This window comes from Dermacentor silvarum, unplaced genomic scaffold, assembly GCF_013339745.2.
Source record: "Dermacentor silvarum isolate Dsil-2018 unplaced genomic scaffold, BIME_Dsil_1.4 Seq863, whole genome shotgun sequence".
In the NCBI taxonomy this organism is placed as follows: Eukaryota; Metazoa; Arthropoda; class Arachnida; order Ixodida; family Ixodidae; genus Dermacentor; species Dermacentor silvarum.
In genome coordinates, this window is record NW_023606889.1 from 62,465 (window position 1) to 80,001 (window position 17,537).

General features: G+C 42.4%; 1 long non-coding RNA gene across 3 annotated transcripts; it reads right to left on the bottom strand.

The window, feature by feature from the left end:
* Positions 1-2,732: 2,732 nt before the first annotated feature.
* Positions 2,733-8,422, bottom strand: LOC125942000 (uncharacterized). Of its 3 annotated transcripts, XR_007464726.1 has the most exons (4): positions 7,994-8,422; positions 6,133-6,174; positions 5,109-5,303; positions 2,733-2,885 (listed from the first exon to the last, which is right to left on the bottom strand). It is a non-coding gene; the product is annotated as an uncharacterized LOC125942000 (long non-coding RNA). The 3 variants fall into 3 exon arrangements; XR_007464725.1 differs by lacking the exon at positions 6,133-6,174; XR_007464724.1 differs by lacking the exon at positions 7,994-8,422 and having other exon boundaries at positions 6,133-6,757.
* Between the last annotated feature and the right edge of the window lie 9,115 nt (positions 8,423-17,537).

The following is a 17,537-nucleotide window of genomic DNA, read 5'->3' on the forward strand; positions in this document are numbered from 1 at the left end:
TCACTATAGTTAACGTCAGAAGTCATTGGCGGGACCGTCTATGGGCGCATAAACCGTAACTGAAACTTCTCGCACAACCCAGGAGTGTCAACTGGTGTCCAGAGCAGCACATTATTGCCAGGCTGGCAGAATACTACACGATCAGATGCACCATAATGACCCTGGAGGGGTCTTTGTCAGGCTCCGGTGTTGGCACGGGCACGCTGGCATCAAAGGACGAGGCGGGAAACATATTCTGCGCAGGATGACGGAGATGGACTGAAAGGGGCTTAGAAGAAAGAAACTTCGAGGACGAACTGGGTGAACGGCCATAAACGAGGTAGAATGACGAGTAAACGGTTGTGTGTTGAGCGGCGGGGTTATACGCGAAGGTGAGGAATGGCAAAATTGTGTCCCAATTTCTGTGATCTGGTTGAATATAGGCGGCTATCATGTCAGAGAGCGTACGATTAAACAGCTCAGTTAGGCCGTTAGTCTCAGGATGGTACCTTGAAGTAGTCTTGTGAGTGGTGTCAGAGGCTCTGCCCTTACAAAAAAAATTGTTGAAAAGTTGTTGAAAAGTCATTGGTCAATGTCAACAAATAGCATTGAAAGCACATTGAGGCTTTGTTGAAACATTATTGAGGAAATTGTTGACAGGTGTTGAAAATTGGCCCGCGACATTTTGTTGAAACATCATTGGGTCGTTTCAATTTGAGAAGTCATTGATGGATTGTTGAAACCATGTTGAATTCCAATATTGAAAGCCCATTGAAGAACTGTTGACGATGTGTTGAATATCAATATTGAAAATCTGTTGAGACTTTGTTGAAATATGTTGAATGCCAATATTGAAACCTTATTGACATAATGTTGGAACTGTGTTGAATGTCAATATTGAAACCCAATTGAAATAATATTGAAACAGTATTGAATATCAATATTGAAACCCCATTGAGATATTATTGAAGCATTGTTGAACATCAATATTGAAACCCCATTGAAGTATTATTGGATGAGCATTAAACGTCAATATTGCTTGATGGAGGCAAAAGTTGCTACATATCAGAAACAGGACACAAGAGGAAGAACACAGACAACACACACGTTAAGCACCAAACATGTGTGTTGTCTGTGTTCTTCCTCTTGTGTCCTGTTTCTGATGCACTACGCCTTTTGCCTCCATTATATTATACCAACAAGCCCAACGTGCAATGTTAGTCAATAATGCAACAGCATTTAAATATTATTGGAGCAGTGTTGAACGTCACTATTGAAATCACTTGAGAGCCCACTGAAATATGCTGTTTGGTGAATAGTGCTGAAAACTGTATTAGACTTTTCTTTAAATACCGCTGAGCTACGTTGAGTCTCATGGCATTACCACTGATGCCATCCATATTGATGTGGTCCTTGCATACTAGAGGACAGGGGCAAACTTAAATTCAGGCACTTCTGTATTGAAGACCTGGGTCACCTAGGGATCAAAACCACTTTTAGATATAGCCTGTTATAAAACATATTATAGAGCTGCTAGCAGAACCATTAAGCCAGTTTTTGAATTGGCCTAACACACAAAATCAGTACTCCTTCACAAAATCAACAGCTCAAAATTGATGTGGACAAAAAGCATTTTTTTCTAGATGAATTGTTTACTGAAGCCAAACATTTGTTAACTGTACAGCCATGTGTGCCTTGAGATCAAAAAATTCCTAACGCAATCTACAAACTGCCAGCAGCTTGATACAATAACGAAATTGAATACTGAGAGATGTAAAATTTGCGTGGCCCTAAAGTAAAACATTTCTCAAAATTGAAATAGAAAATAAATATTATACAAGCATTACAGTAAATACCATTTAAAATATACTTGATTTCTCTATTTGGTAGCCAGTAACTTAATAATTATGGCACAATCTGCATGAGCCCACTGAGACTCTTATTTATTGGTTAAATGGTGTGCCCATTTTGCTAAACGTTATCTACCTCTGAAACGACATGGTAATTACAATAACTTGTGCCATGGCAGCAGTTTCTTGTGCTGCACTGCTTGTTGCAGGATCCAGTTGCGTTTTCTGCCATGATTACTAGGTACCTGGGCAGGCCACAACATACCAAGCGATTTATTCACTTTGACTACTTAAGATTTTTACCTGATACACAGTGGCCATTAGTTACTTGCTGGAAGCCTTAAATGAAACTGGCATGAGGTAATTTTGTTTAATTTTGAGTGCCGCAAACAAGTTAGAATGAAAGAATTTACAAGAAATCAGATTTCATGCATACATGAAAGAAAGCACATCGCTGCCTTGCCCGAGAACTGTTGTTGCACTCTGAATTTAAACAAACTTTAACACTTAATTCTTACTGTTTTGAAATAGCAAAATAAACCATTACTACAAACATATGTTAATATGTAGTTCTTCTTAAACAGAACCACTCTGACAATAGCACAGATTCCACTTTCCGGTGTACGTATGAAAACTAACTTTCTGTAAAATTTCTCACTGGGCCTACTTATACTTTATCAAACAAACTTGAAATGATGTGCCCTCATGGAACAGTCTTGGCATGAAATGACCCGAGATACCTATGAAATAAAATAGTCAAGAAACACTAGCTTTGGTAGAAATACATTGAAGATGTACGTAAAAATGTACTAAAATACAAAATAGAAATACACTTGTGCAATTAATTATTAATCACAACACAGTACTTGTGTCTGAACAATCCAACCTGTGCTTTTAAGGTGACCAGAAACACCATAATAATAAAAAAAATGTTCAGGGCTGCAAGTGCACAACACTTGAACTGTCCACAGACTTGAGCTCTTCTGGACACTTCAGGTCCCTTGCGAGAAGTGAGGCCAGAGTGTTCCTAATGTAGGTCATGTTTGTCCCAGGAAACTTGTGACAGGTAAAGCCTGTAATAAAGGAAAAACGGCATGACGTTAAAGATCAATGTTCCACATGCAAAAGTGCGATATACAGTACGCCCTGTTATAATGAAACTGTTTCATTTGTTTTGTTTATTCCAAGTTTTCACGAGTTCAATTCTAGAGAATGACCAGCTTTCAAAGTGGAGTGGCACCGGAGGACTCCACTTAGTACAATATGCAGAAGGCAAACAGGAAAAGCCCACTGTGGCAGAATAACTTCATGAATATCCTTGGTGTGAAAATATGAACATTGCTTGCTTAGGAACAAAATGGTGGAAAAAAGACTTCATACAGTTGGTGAAAAAACTTAAAGGTAGACTACTGGCAACTAAAATTAGTTCTCTCAACAATCATAATCAAAATGTGCAGCACTTTATTGCACTTTTCCTCGCAGGAGTTGCTCCAAATACGGTTATGCGGCCAGAATTGAGTGTGGTATATCTGAATTTGTTTTACAAGCTCATATGCTACTGGAGTGCACTTCTCGCATCGTGATGACCATTCTTATGCCTCTATACTGAAAACAAAATACTGCTTATAACGAGGATTTACTGCAGTTGCACGCCGACCTGGTTACACTAACACAAATAAATGCGAAGAAGAAATACGAAGAAATGCTCAGTCTTACAAGAGAAATATGCAAGTGGACTGGCTCTGCTAATCCTTTGAGGGTCACTGCCATGCATGTAGAGTGGTGGAAACAAATCGTGTGGTCACGACAATAAAGATGAGGCGGCGAAAGAACATATAAATAAGCATACCTTTTAAGAATGAAGTGTCCCCAAGCATCACATTACAGATTCTGTAACCTTCTGCGACTTCTACAAAAATCCTGATTGTGCTGTTGCCCCTTGGCTTCTTCCAAAGCTGATCTTTCTCTTTATTCTATGGTGCCCATCACTGCAGTAGTTTGGGAGTATTCAACTAGTTTAATGTTTTGTGAGTGTCATTACATTTAAAAAATGTGATTATGCTAGTTTGCCCTGCATGCTACAATAAACATGGTGTAAAACAGCGGACACTAAGAAATCTTTGTCACTTTGTGACCTAAAAAATTATTTACCCATTTTTTTTCTCGAAAGGTCACTCTGAAGAACGATTCAGAATAAAAATATAACACTTAAATTGGGGGACGTTTGCCAGAAAATATGTGATCCTCAATGGGTTAAACATGAACACCTACAAAGCTCATTCAATCTTTGATAAATCTAAACCCATAGTACTTGAGCACTGGTTTATAATAACGCTGAAAACAGGCAAGTGCGTCCTTGAATTAAGAAAGCAGGAGACATTTCCAACAATTTCAGACTAGGACCTGTGGACATGCCTCATGTTCTGTAATAAGCTTTATATAGTAGCTGCCAAGGGCCTATTGAGTACTGATCATTTTATGGGAACGTGAGGAAAAGTCAAATAAATACCTTTGTTTTTTCCACATCCTGCAATACAATGTGATAAATTAGATCTTAATTGGTTGAGTGCCTAGAATGAATGGACATTGCTAAACATAGCAATGTTGACAACGAATTTGGCAACTGTTCCTATTGTTGCTTTCATCGAAACAACCAAACAATTATGCCCCGTAACTTAAGCTCATTCTGCTTAAAGGCCACTGTCTGCCACCACATGGACCTCCTTCAAGACAGGAGCAACTTTAATTCAATGTGGTCTGTTGAAATAGGTGAAACCACTATGTTTTGCGTTACAGAATCTGGAGCTGGAGGGCCATTTTGATTGCTGAAATTTGGTGGAAGTGCTGTCCCTCGTGTTGAGCAGTAACTGCACTTGAGCATAGCTTCTCCACAATTCCTATAACAACACTTTCAGGCTACTTAAGCACACCCGCTATAGCAACAGATTGGTAGCAAGCTTCACAGATTGGTACTACAGATTGGTAGTTGCTTCATTGCAATGACAGTCAAGTAGTGCAACTAATGCGCAAATACACCTAACTTTGTCAGTTGGAGCCACCAATCACTTCTGGCAGTTAAGGCTGCTTTTAAAATTTAGCACTTTAGTATGGAGGCGTTAGAGACTTGAGATCAAATGAACATTCATTCCAAATAGTAGGCTATTGTAGCACGTAGTTGCAGACACAGGCTACTTGAAAGTCATTTGTTGTGCTAATAGCAAGCTGGTAATTCCAAGTACAAAATGTGAAGGCAAAAATGCAATGGGTAAAAGGATGTACGGTACTTGCCTATAACAGCGTTGACCCTGATAAGGCCAAGAGCCTCTTTTTGCCTATTGGTGGTGGTGTTTCCGAGAAGTAAGTGGCCCATGAAGTTCTCCTCAGTGAACACATGGTGAATCAAGGCCCTTGCAAACTTGCCTGGTCCACCATGGCAAGCTGTGCCAGGATCATCTGAATGAGCACCTCTCCAACCTATGTGAAATGGCACGTTTAGGTAAATAATATTAGTGAGGTAGTTTAAGGATTTTAAGCACATTTACACAACAGCCACACTCCGAATAAATCACACAAATACTGCCTGCTCCAGACCTAAAATGTCAACTAATGTCACTAATAAAAACAACTAAAACTAATGTCATAGCTTGTTATGCTGTTGGGATGCCATGTGCTTCAGAAAAACAAGGATTCACCCAGTACAAAATAAAATAGTAAGTAAACCAAAGCATTGAAAACTTTAATGCAAGTAGCATTTTTAGGATACTTCACATACTTTCGGGTGTCTGTCCAACTATTTTCCAGCCAATTTGTGTCACTTGGTGGTCAATGGCATAATGGGTAGGGCTGCTATGTAGACGGGAAGTGGGTTAATAACCATCTGATGGACCTGCTTGGATCTCTGGGTATGTTACTCAGAGTATGTGCCATTCTTCAATGAACCTCTTTCACGCCATCGTGGGCAACTGCTGCTTGTGTTGGCAAGCAGCAGTAGCAAGCAGCTCAAACAGGAAGATAACAGTCGACGTTAATGCGATATTACCACTACACATCAGATTCGCTTGCTGTGTCCCAGACCAACTCAGCTGAATGTGTACATAAGACACAAAGACAGGGTGTGCCTCATCCACCTCAACAAATAAATGAATCGACTCGCAAATCAAAGGCTATGCAAAATCGCAAAGGAGACACTTAATGCTACCATTTTTACTAAATCTTAAGGAGAATACCTCCCAGCAATACATTCTCCTGGCAACAGTGCATTTGATCATGGTGACGCTAGATGATGAATGGCCAAAGAATTCACCTTTTGCATTCCGGCTGTGGCGTCTCCAGGCTCATTTTGATTCTGAAAACAGATGTCAGTATTAAAATGTGACGCCACGATAACTCAAAAGCAACAATCAAAACATCTACATGGACGATTAGGCCGACATAAATGGATGGATATAAATGACTGATTGAAAACATTAAAGCATGGCTGCTCTTGCCACTGGCAGTGTGAGGTGGGCAAATAATTTATTTTTAATTTCTCTCCTAAATTTTAAAATTATTTTTGCTCATCTACTGCATGAACTGTTGCGGCCACATCTTAAAGGTAGCTCGTTCATATAAAACCAGTGTTGCATTTTTTACTCCCCGTCTAACTGCTGCTACTGCAGTTTGCTTACTCTCTAAGTATTCCACAGAACTGCTCCACCAACAAACCATTGTTCCAAGCTTATGGCAAAGCGTCATTTAGATCACAAGGATACGCTCCCCTTTAACTCTCTCTCCTCTTTAGTGTGTGAATTCAAAGCAAAAATAACTTATTGACATAGCTGTCTGCTTCTATCTCATAAAAAGCCTTGATAATTTTTGACATTTGTCGATAACGCTTACATGCCACTGGGAGCACAGTGGGACGACACGGCAAATATGCCCAAGCATCTCGTTCCTTTACTGATTTTCGAACTTAGTTATATCAATCAGTTACTGAAGGGCCAAAGGCTGAAACTTCACACCATGACATTATTTTGAATGTTTCATCCCACTAAAGCAGAACATAGCATCTCACAGAATCTGCCTTTTCCGTGAATATAGAGCGCCTACGCGAAGGCGTTAGCGCGAAGTACTCGTGGCGTCGAAGGGAGATAATGGTTAAAAAAAAAGTTCACCGCGCGCGTACCGGTAGAAAACAAACCACACATAACCTGATGATTTCACAGCATTCACTGGCATCAGCCCTTTTTATCTCACCTATCACAAAGAATCACATATACGCCATTGCAATTCTTTATTATTATCGCACCACAGCGCGTGTCTACCGCACGGCGTGCAGCGGACTCTGGGCACTCGATCCTCAAGCGAACAGCGCAGCAGAATACATTAGAACGGCAAAACGCCCCGCGCATATTTTCGCCGATCCCGACACGCCATGTAGTAGATGCACGTCAATGGACGGCGTTGCGCGAACGAAATATACTTGATTACAGTACAGTTCGGATTATTTCACGTCCCATTGTTTCCACAAAAACGGCAAAGCACGAGCGCTCATTAATAAGGCTAATTTCAATCGGTGCTGGAACACCGTACCAAACATCGTGGCGCGCACAACATGCCCTGTTTTAGCTGGCTCCACATAGCTGCCCACCAAAACGGCAGAGCACGAGCGCTCATTAATAAGGCTAATTTCAATCGGTGCTGGAACACCGTACCAAACATCGTGGCGCGCACAACATGCCCTGTTTTAGCTGGCTCCACATAGCTGCCCACCAAAACGGCAGAGCACGAGCGCTCATTAATAAGGCTAATTTCAATCGGTGCTGGAACACCGTACCAAAAATCGTGGCGCGCACAACCACGGCCGGGCTCGACTGGCGCGCGCGTTCGCAAGAAGCGAGCGTGCGCGCCAGTCGAGCCCGGCCGTGACACAACATGCCCTGTTTTAGCTGGCTCCACATAGCTGCTTTACGTCACCGCAAGCGCGCTGTGAAGTTAAATCAGGACAAAACTTCATGCTCAATATCACAAATCTAGTGCTGCACAACCAATTCTCGCAACGGAAGGATAGTACTAGTAATGAAAACGAGCACAGAGGCGCGTGGAAGACACGCACGGGCTCTGTACGCACTTTTTCTGATAGCGTCGCAATGAACGAGCAAGTCGAATTCGAAACACTCACTCACCTGCGATGTGGCTGAGTCGGAGGCGATCATGGTGATCTTCGAGGCACCGTGTAGTCCATAAAGACCGAGCAATAAGTTGTAATATACCAAAGATGTCACAGCGAGGCAAAGGGCACAGAAAACACAGCAAACTCATCACGCAACCCGCACACATACGCCGCACGCACAAAGTTCCGGAATCCGCCAAAGAGTCAACAGCGCAAGCGCGCATTCACACAAAAACGCGCATACAAATCCACGCTTTCATAGATGTGAATTGCCATATTTATTAACAAATCTTGTAATATAATGGTATTTCTTAACAATTTCTGTGGTTTGCAAGAGTGTGAAAATTTTCTGCTTAGCTTCCTTGAGGAACTATTTTCTTTATCGCGGTAACGCAGTGCGCCGGCCGGTCACGTACGGAGCGCGCGGGAAATAGTGCAAAATTCAAACGTCGGAAATGTCGCGCCCTGTGTGCGCGCACAGTTTTAATCGTTTGTATTAAAAAGAAATATTTATTTTAATACGTGAAGCAACCGGCGCGAAATGAACTACGGACCAGCAACGTACACAATTGTCGCTGTTCGTGCTTGTTAGTTTGACATCATGACGAACGGTAGACAGCATGCCGTCCCGTTGATTAAACATTTGTACCTGTGCTTCTGCGCTACGATTTGCTACCGGCAAAGTATAACAGCGTAGATTGTGCGTGGTGGCCAAGCAGTTTCCCAGCACACTGGCCAGCACCCCGTCTCTACGTGTTACAGAATAGACCTAGGCTTTCATGTAAAATATGGACACCACGTCGCAGAGATCACCCAAACTTGTTTCATTTTATTGTGCGCTAAGGGCTAACAACTAAACAAAACGCACTCTTTAAAAAACATATTTATTGATTATGCTTACATACTAATTTTCCCACCATCTTGCCCATATTTAACATGGAGGCAATGCCGTTTTCTGACACAGACAGGGCACTGGCCACTTACAATAGTAGCCGATGGGAATCCAGGAGGTGCCCAATCATCGGTCATTGGTCACTGCTTGTTGGGACGTTTGTCTTGTGCTCCAATGTGGTGTATATATATATATATATATATATATATATATATACAGGGTGGTCATTGTTAAGTATTACGGAAGTTTTAGAAATCGCCTGTGGCAGGTAGCATAATTCTTATCATTGAGCTGGGTTAATCGATGAGGCGGACATTAGTAGCACGAGCAATCGAAACACACATTCAACTAATTAAAAGAAATCACTAATTAACTTCTTATTTTATTACTTTACGACACATATTGCGATTTACGAATTTGAGCCGGTGATCTTTTCAGGCGTATCCACTTGGAATGAATTTCCAGAATGACACCAGTTTGGAGATATGCGCCATCAAACTCGCCGTAAAAATGCACTGTTGTTACACTTAATTTGGTACCAAAATGCTGTTTTATAGATAACTAAAACGTAACTAACTAAAGCAACTAAAACGCCCATGTATTTCGTCCCACACTTTGGGCAATAATATCTCGAAACTGGTATTATACTGGAAATTAATTTTAGGTGGATGCGTCTTGCAAACTCACCGGCTACAATTCATATATTGCAATACTGTGTCGTAAGATAATTAACTAAGAAGTTCATTATTAATTTTTTGTTAATCATTAGAATATTAGTTTCAATTTCTTGTGTTACTAATGTCCGTTTCTTCGAATAACCAAGCTAAGTGATAAGAATTATGCTACCTGCTACAAGCGATTTTTAAAAATTTTCGTAAAGCCTCTAATTTTTAACACCCACTATATACAGGGTGTCCCAACTTTCTTGCACCGACACTTAAATATAGGCAAATGCCACGTAGCTGGACAGAACCAAGGTAATGTTGTTTGCCGTCGCTTACAGATACTCAATTTTTTACATTAGATAACTAATTAGATAAGCATTATAATTAATAATTATGAATCAATTAATACTAAATAATTAGCTTCTCAGATATTATATTTAGCTGAAAAGTGTCAATCAGAAAATTATAGAGCAACAGGAAAAACTCCCGATACAGCTTTCTGTTGCCCAATACGTGGTACATTAAAAGGGTTTTTCCGAGCGTGAAAGAAGCCCGCGGATACACGCATAGTGCCTCGAGCGGCTAGTTGTGCGGCAATTTTGCGTGTATTCGCGGGCTTCTTTCACGCTAGAAAAAAAAAGAAAAAGAGAGAAAATCAATTTTATGTTGCACGCATTGAGCAATAGAAAGCTGTATCGGGAGTTTTTAGTGGCAGGAGCGTCGAGTGCCATTTGTTCTTTGGACAGTACTTTCGGTTCACCTCCTGAGATGATCAAGAGGTGAAAATAAATCGAAAAAAATAGTAAAGTACAAAATTCACGAATTTCATTATAGATATGATATCAGAGCATAAGTTTAGCTATAAGTTGAGTTACTGAAGTGTCTGGAATAATTAGAATTAATTAGCTGAGACGACCGTGGATGCAATCCAAGTAAATACAAAAAAAATAGAAAAAAATGGTTCAGCTAGTTCAGAATTCATGACTTTCATTATAGATATGATATCAAAGCATAAGTTTTGTTGCAAGCGGACTTGCTGAAGTGTATGGGATAATTATAACTAATTAGCTGAGACCAGATTAAAAATAAATCAGGAAAAAAAGAAACAAAGTAGTACAGTGCAAAATCCATCGGTTTCTTTATAGACATGATATCAAAGCATAAGCTTAGTTCAAGTTGAGTTACTGAAGTGTCTGGAATAATTATAATTGATCAGAAATCACTTATTACTGTTTACCAAAGCATAGAACACCAACGCCGGGATGCGAGTGCAAAAAAGAAACACCTAAGTCAAAGTTTAAGGTTGCCTACTCTTTTAAGCATGAAATGCTTTTAGCTCCCGTTGTCGGCGATCTTCAAGTGACCTTGAGCCAAAAGCCAAAGCTGTTATCCGGGCATTCAAAACGAGAACATGCCGGCAAGTTGAAAATGAAATTTTGTCACCCGTAGGCACGAGTACAACTGTGGCATGGACGTAGAGTGCAATATAGCGTACCGTACATGCAATGCATTGTACTTGATATAAACGAAACATATGAGCAAACGAAATAGTAAATGGTGTCTGCTTGACACTGGCTTTGCCACACATCAAAAACCACTATGACAAGTTGCGAGAACAAAACGAGGTCATCCGAGCAACCAGTCAAACTTGAAAAAAGGCGGTCTCTGGCACCAACCCTTTACTACACATGCTAGTTACTCTCCAAACAAATTACAAAAAAAAATATGCTTGCGAGTTCTTCCAATGTTTCTTGACAATATCACTCAAGCTGTAACTTCTATTACGCTGAAGTTTTGTCATTTCCAATAGCAACGTTCAAAAGGCAGATAGATACAGGGGCAGATAAAGTGGGCCGATCCTGGAGGCAGTGCAGAAAGGGTCCAAGATCAATGGCACCCGTTTCATGTGGGCCGATCCTGGAGGCAGTGCAGAAAGGGTCCAAGCTCAATGGCACATATCCCCTGTGGGCACGGGGACCTCTAACGCTTCCTTGAACTGCCCTTGTCATACGTGGGACCCAAAGAGACAAAGTTAACAGCCCTTCCTCTGTCGAGAAAATGGAGTACTGACTATTGATATGTTGTTGGCATATTGTTGAGGAATTGTTGACACAATATCCTTTCAATAATGCCTCAATAGTTATTGAACGTACACAACAATACCTCAACAATAATGTTGTTGAGCGCTTCACAACAGTAAAGTCATTGACTAATTGTTGTTGACATATTGTTGAATAATGTTGAGTATTATTGAGAAGTGTTGAGCAATATTGACATTGAATATATATCTGAAAGCAAAGCTTGTCGCCGTAAGCATCTTACGTAAGCAAAGGCATATCTTACGTAAGCAAAGCTTGTCGTCCGATTCTAGTAAGCGAAGCTTGTCGTCCGATTCTAGCATGCTGATTCTAGCGTGACGGCTTCCGAAGCCCAGGCGAAACGTCAGCGAAGAACCGCCGACCCTGAATTTAGGGCAAACGAAGCGGAATGCCTGCGGCAGCGTCGTCTTGCCACAAGCTCCCCCAGTTACGACTCGAGAGATAAGCATTTGGTTCAAGTTATGTGACACGCTATATATTTAGTGGTGATTAAGTGAACAATAAAACGATATATATGTGTAAAACACATAAACGTCTACATGTGTGTGTTTCAGATATATATTTAATGTCAATATTGCTCAAAAATTCTCAATAGTACTCAACATTATTCAACAATATGTCAACAACAATTAGTCAATGACTTTACTGTTGTGAAGCGCTCAATGACTTTATTGTTGAGGTATTGTTGTGTACGTTCAATAACTATTGAGACATTATTGAAAGGATATTGTGTCAACAATTCCTCAACAATATGCCAACAACATTTCAATAGTCATTTTTATAAGGGTGAGCCCTTCGCCTACCAGTTGGGAAATGAATGTCTGTCCGCTCTCGCTCAAAAGGGCATGACGGCCGCAATGATGAAGGATTACGGCTTGAAGAATGAAGACAGCAACTTTGGAAGCCCATGTAGAGCTCACACAAACTGTTTCGGCATGGCGCGCCAGGTGGTCAACGGCTGTCACTATCCATCGGCTGCGGGCGAGAGTCATGGGAAGTGGCCCATAGAAATCGATGCGAGCAACGTCGAACGGTTCCACAGGACACGCGACTGGTAGTAGTTGCCGGATAGTAGCTGATGTTGGCCGTTTTCGACGCTGACAAATGGCGCAGGAAGCGACGTATCTCGCCACTCTGGTAGATAGGTCAGGCCAGTAGAAGCGACTTCTTATACGGTCGTAAGTTTTCTGGATATCAAGGTGGGCAGCAGCCAAATCGTCATGAAAGGCCCGAAGGACACGCGCACGAAGGCATTGAGGCAGTGCATGCACCGAGCATCGTCCGTCTGGATGATGGACACTGGCGGTACAGCACGGGGTTTTCCAGATTGAATTGTGTCAGATGTCGACGAAGCCGGCCATTCGGCTCGCGTGAACGTACACGAAGGTGGCCTATAATACGTCGACAGTACGAGTCGGCGGGTTGTTGAGACAAAAATGATTCGTTGTCGTCCGAAGGGACATGATCAAGAGCGGCAAAGGACAAAGCTGCCGTAAAGAAGACGTCAGTGAGTGCGTCACTGGAAGTTGTGGCGGAACCATTGATGAGTGTGGCTGTAGGAAGCGGGCAGAGAGAGCGTCTGCTTCTTGGTGCTTCTTACCAGACTTATAGATGATCTCAATGTCGTATTCTTGTAGACAAAGAATCTAGTGACGAAGATTTCTTGACAAGTTCTTGATTGTGGAAAGCCAGCATAAGGCGTGATGGTGGCCGTGGAGATAAGGGCGAAATTTTGTACAGACCAAACGACAGCGAGGCACTCCTGCTCGGTGATGGTATAGTTCTTCTCGGAAGGTGCGAGCCCGCGGCTGCCATATGGAACGACTCTCTCACGCGAAGAGTTGCTTCGCTGGAGGAGCACAGTACCGGTGCCATGGCCGCTAGCGGCCGTGTGCAAGAGTGTGCGTGCAGTCTCATAAAAATGGCGCCGGACAAGTTCAGATGTGACTGCCCTTCACCTAGTCAAACGCAAATTCACATTGCGGTGACCACACGGCGGGAGCGTTAGAACTAAGTAAGTTACGTAAAGCAGCAGTTATAGAGGCGAAGTCGCGTATAAATCGGTGGAAATAGGAAGCGATGACAAGGAAACTGAGTCGTTCTTGGGTCTTTTTTGGACGAGGAAAGTGAAGCACCGCCAACATCAGGTCAAATACCATGCTTGCTCACAATATGACTTAACACCTTGATCAACTTGCTTGCAAAATACCACTTTTTTGGTTTGAGCAAAAGGCCAGATTTGCGAGGCACCGGAGAACTTCGCCCACACTTTGCAGGTGCTGTACACTTCGCCGTGCCTCTTGGGTGCAATAAAGGTCCGCCCTTACTATGACGTCACAAGTGATGGAGGTGCTGGGTGAATGTTGATGAGAAAATAACCATATCATTCATGTTGTTCAAGCAAGCCTTCCACTTCAAGCCACGCAGAATGGTGTCAATCACGCGCTAAAATGTTGCGGGATCATTGCAAAGGCCGAAGGGCATGACGTTGAAGTCGTAAAGGCCACAAGCGGCTATCTCAAAGCAGCTCCTGGGGGTAGGCCAGGCGTGAAGAGGACGGGGGACCGAGAAGCACCCCCACCACTTGTGACGTCACAGTAAGAGCAGACTTGTATTCAGCCTGAGAGACACGGCGAAGGACCTTCGGCACAGTCCACGCTGATGAAGCGCCCACACGCGCGATGAAGACGGGCACACACACGGTGATGATAACATACAGATCGTGAAGTGGACAATAAATGCCCACAATACTTACATTAACAAAGGCACATTTGGCATTTGTGTGTTAACAGCGCCAGACTGAATATAAAAAACAAGGCGCTTATTGTTTTTTTTTGTCTTCTATTTGCATGTTTGTGTAAACTCAAGCTGAACATTATGGCTTCATGTACGTACTACGTTTATGGTGATCTTTACAGCGAAGCTGTTAGGGCTAAGCTTCGATGATCGTGTCCGCGTGTAGCAAAAACTCTCATTGGCCGTATGCTGTACGTGCTAGTGAAAGCGCGCAAGGGACGCGCGCTTTCAAGGGGAGCGAACGCGCGGCGAACAAACGCGACTTCTTCCGTCGGGCGAAAGGCTGTGGGGGGACGGAAGGGAGGGAGGAAGGGGAGGCAACGTTTAGCTGCGGCAGCAAATGCGTATCTTGCGACCGGGCGCAAGGAGAACTGGCGAGTCAATCACGCACGCGACAGGAGGAAATCGGGAAGGCAGCGCAGGAGGAGTGCGGATTTGCTCTGCGAGCAATAACTGCGTACTTGTACTTTTCGCGGCGACTCGCGGTCTCGTGCACCGTATCTTGAAAGCGATCTGCAACACGGCTCCTACCTTTGTATGCGCTGTGCTTTCGCCGCTCAGTTTCCATTGAAGCGATAGACAGCATGAAGCTTCGCTCGCTGCTGCTGGCGCGCTTGCTCACGCCAGCGTTTTCACTACAGTTGTGTGCAGCCATCAAGTCTGATCCAATCATGTTTGCGAGTGCGCGCTAACATCCTTGTTAATTCAGTTAGTAACCGAATGCGTCCGAGTTTGTACACCCGATAAAACTACTATCCTTACTCCGTGTAGCTCGCTACTAATTTGCTATCGCAATTGATGCTGCGTAGCGCGCACAACTGTTGTCGACGGCGGCTGCATTTTGCCCGAGTTTGCACCGAACGCGCGTGGCGTTGGTGACTTGTTTATGAAGAACGTGCCAACCTTTGCTGTACACCCTATGGCGGTGTACCGTAGCGACCATAAGGCCATGGTCCCTGTGGTCACTAAATAAATGAAAACCACCGGATCATATATATTTTTGATTCCTTAATAGTTCGAATAACCAATTACACCATCACATCTTATTAGTCAGAATTGGAAATTCATAATTCCCACCATAGTACAGCTTTGCTGGTCTTCCATCTCCACCACAGTGGAAGGGGCTGACAGTTTTTTAGCACAGGTTTCCCACCGAATTGTGCTGCAACGGAACTGTTTCGTGTGTAAATGTGAATGGTAGACATAATTCTTTCATACATAAACTTGGCGTCCTAGTTTAGTGACCTGTCACATTTTTGTTTAACCGAAATGTATTCACTGCGAGATGTGTAGAAACGATTAAATAACCTGAGTAATAAAGGTGTACACTAAAATGTTTGAATCCATATATAGATGCTGCTGTACGCTTGGCGCAACATCATTCAAACTGTTATTGAAGAGTTCTATCTCTTGCCACCATTTTTTCGTTGTATGTTGTACGAATAATACGGAAAAAATTGCTTCATTGATTGACTTGAATGACTGATTGGTCTACGTTAAATATGGGTTGTATTGAAAAACACGTGTTTCAAGCTGCAGAATTTCCTCCGTCACTACGGAAGCTGTTCCTGTGGCTGTGAACTACGTCAATAGTACACAAAGCACACAACTGTTCATTTCAAAATCACAGACAGGAATAAGGAACACACGTACTATTTACTTGCAGACTACCAGCCTGGATATGACCCTGCTTACCAGTCTGCATACGGGCCTGCTTACCAGTCTGGATACGATCCTGCCTACCAGTATGATAATCAGTCCGGCATCGGTTAGTAAAATGCAGATATCGTTTGATTTACTTGATTTTTCTATGATTTAGCCGCTCGGTATGCGCCCATTCCTGTAAAATCCTGTAGTATCGGTATGTGCAACTGCGACCTAAGGGGACTGGGGCAGCAATCGAGCATGTGCTGTTGATGGGCTAAGAGTTAAGATTGTTGGTTTAGAGCCTCTATCTTTTGCAGGAGTTCTATTAAGCCCCCTTTTTTAGCATTCTCATTATTATCAGCAACGTTGTTTCATTTTCCATCCCATGCAATCATAATATTATTGAATGCATAGCAAACGGCACTATCAAGCGAGCGGCGAGTGCATGAGATACAATTTAGTCATGATATTTAATATTATTTCAGCTAAATCTGGTGATCCATTGGTACAATAGGCGATCAAGTTGACATCAACGTCAATATAAACACGTATTGATGGCAATTTAATTGTTTATGCAACCAAAAAATACGAGTGAACCACGTTAATGTATTGGTAATGTAGCATTGCATCATTTCCGGTGTAAGTTGTGTTACAGAGGCACGGTGCCCTGTACGACTGTAATACCATCCCTAATCTGATTGGTAACGTCTGCGTGTTTATTTTTGTGGTAATTGTTCTCCATTCCCTATACTGTTCACCAAATATTGATCCAACTTTTTAGCTGCACACGTTCAATACTGGAAGCGAGAGATGACATCCAAGTTTAAATTTATTGTTTTTGAGTAGTCGACCATTGGCGGGATGTACAGTGAACGTCATTTCGTAAGTGTTCTGGCTCTTGGAAATTTCGTTGTATTCATTTGCCAGAAAGTGTTTTATTGTAAGTGACCCTCGCTGGTATGGAGACTGCGGGGTAAAACGGCAGTGCCATTGTAGTTAGATTCCCAGTCTAGGACAACTATCATCATTATCTAAATTTTAACGGCACAATTTCAACAATCAGTTTTTTACCGAGGAAACCACGCTTTTTCCTTCATAGCGTTGGTCTATTTATTGATGAATGTCATGACTTTAATATCATACTACTGTACCTTTCGTACTTTATCAAACCTATTTGTGCTTAACTGTTTGCTGACGAAACGTCCTATGTCCAAACTACCCCAGGTACGCAGCCATAGTTTTCACACATGCACACGGCACAGTTTTTATTGAGATCACTCAAATAATTACCAACCCCAACTGGTCAATGTTTGCAGTCTACAAGTGAAGCACCCTCGATAATGTCTGTCCATTTCGGGCACCTAAAAGGCAGAAACATACCTGCGGGTGTTTTAGAGCGTAAGCTGTTATGGACTCATTCCAATAACCGTTCCGGTTCGCGATGTCGCCGCCACCGTC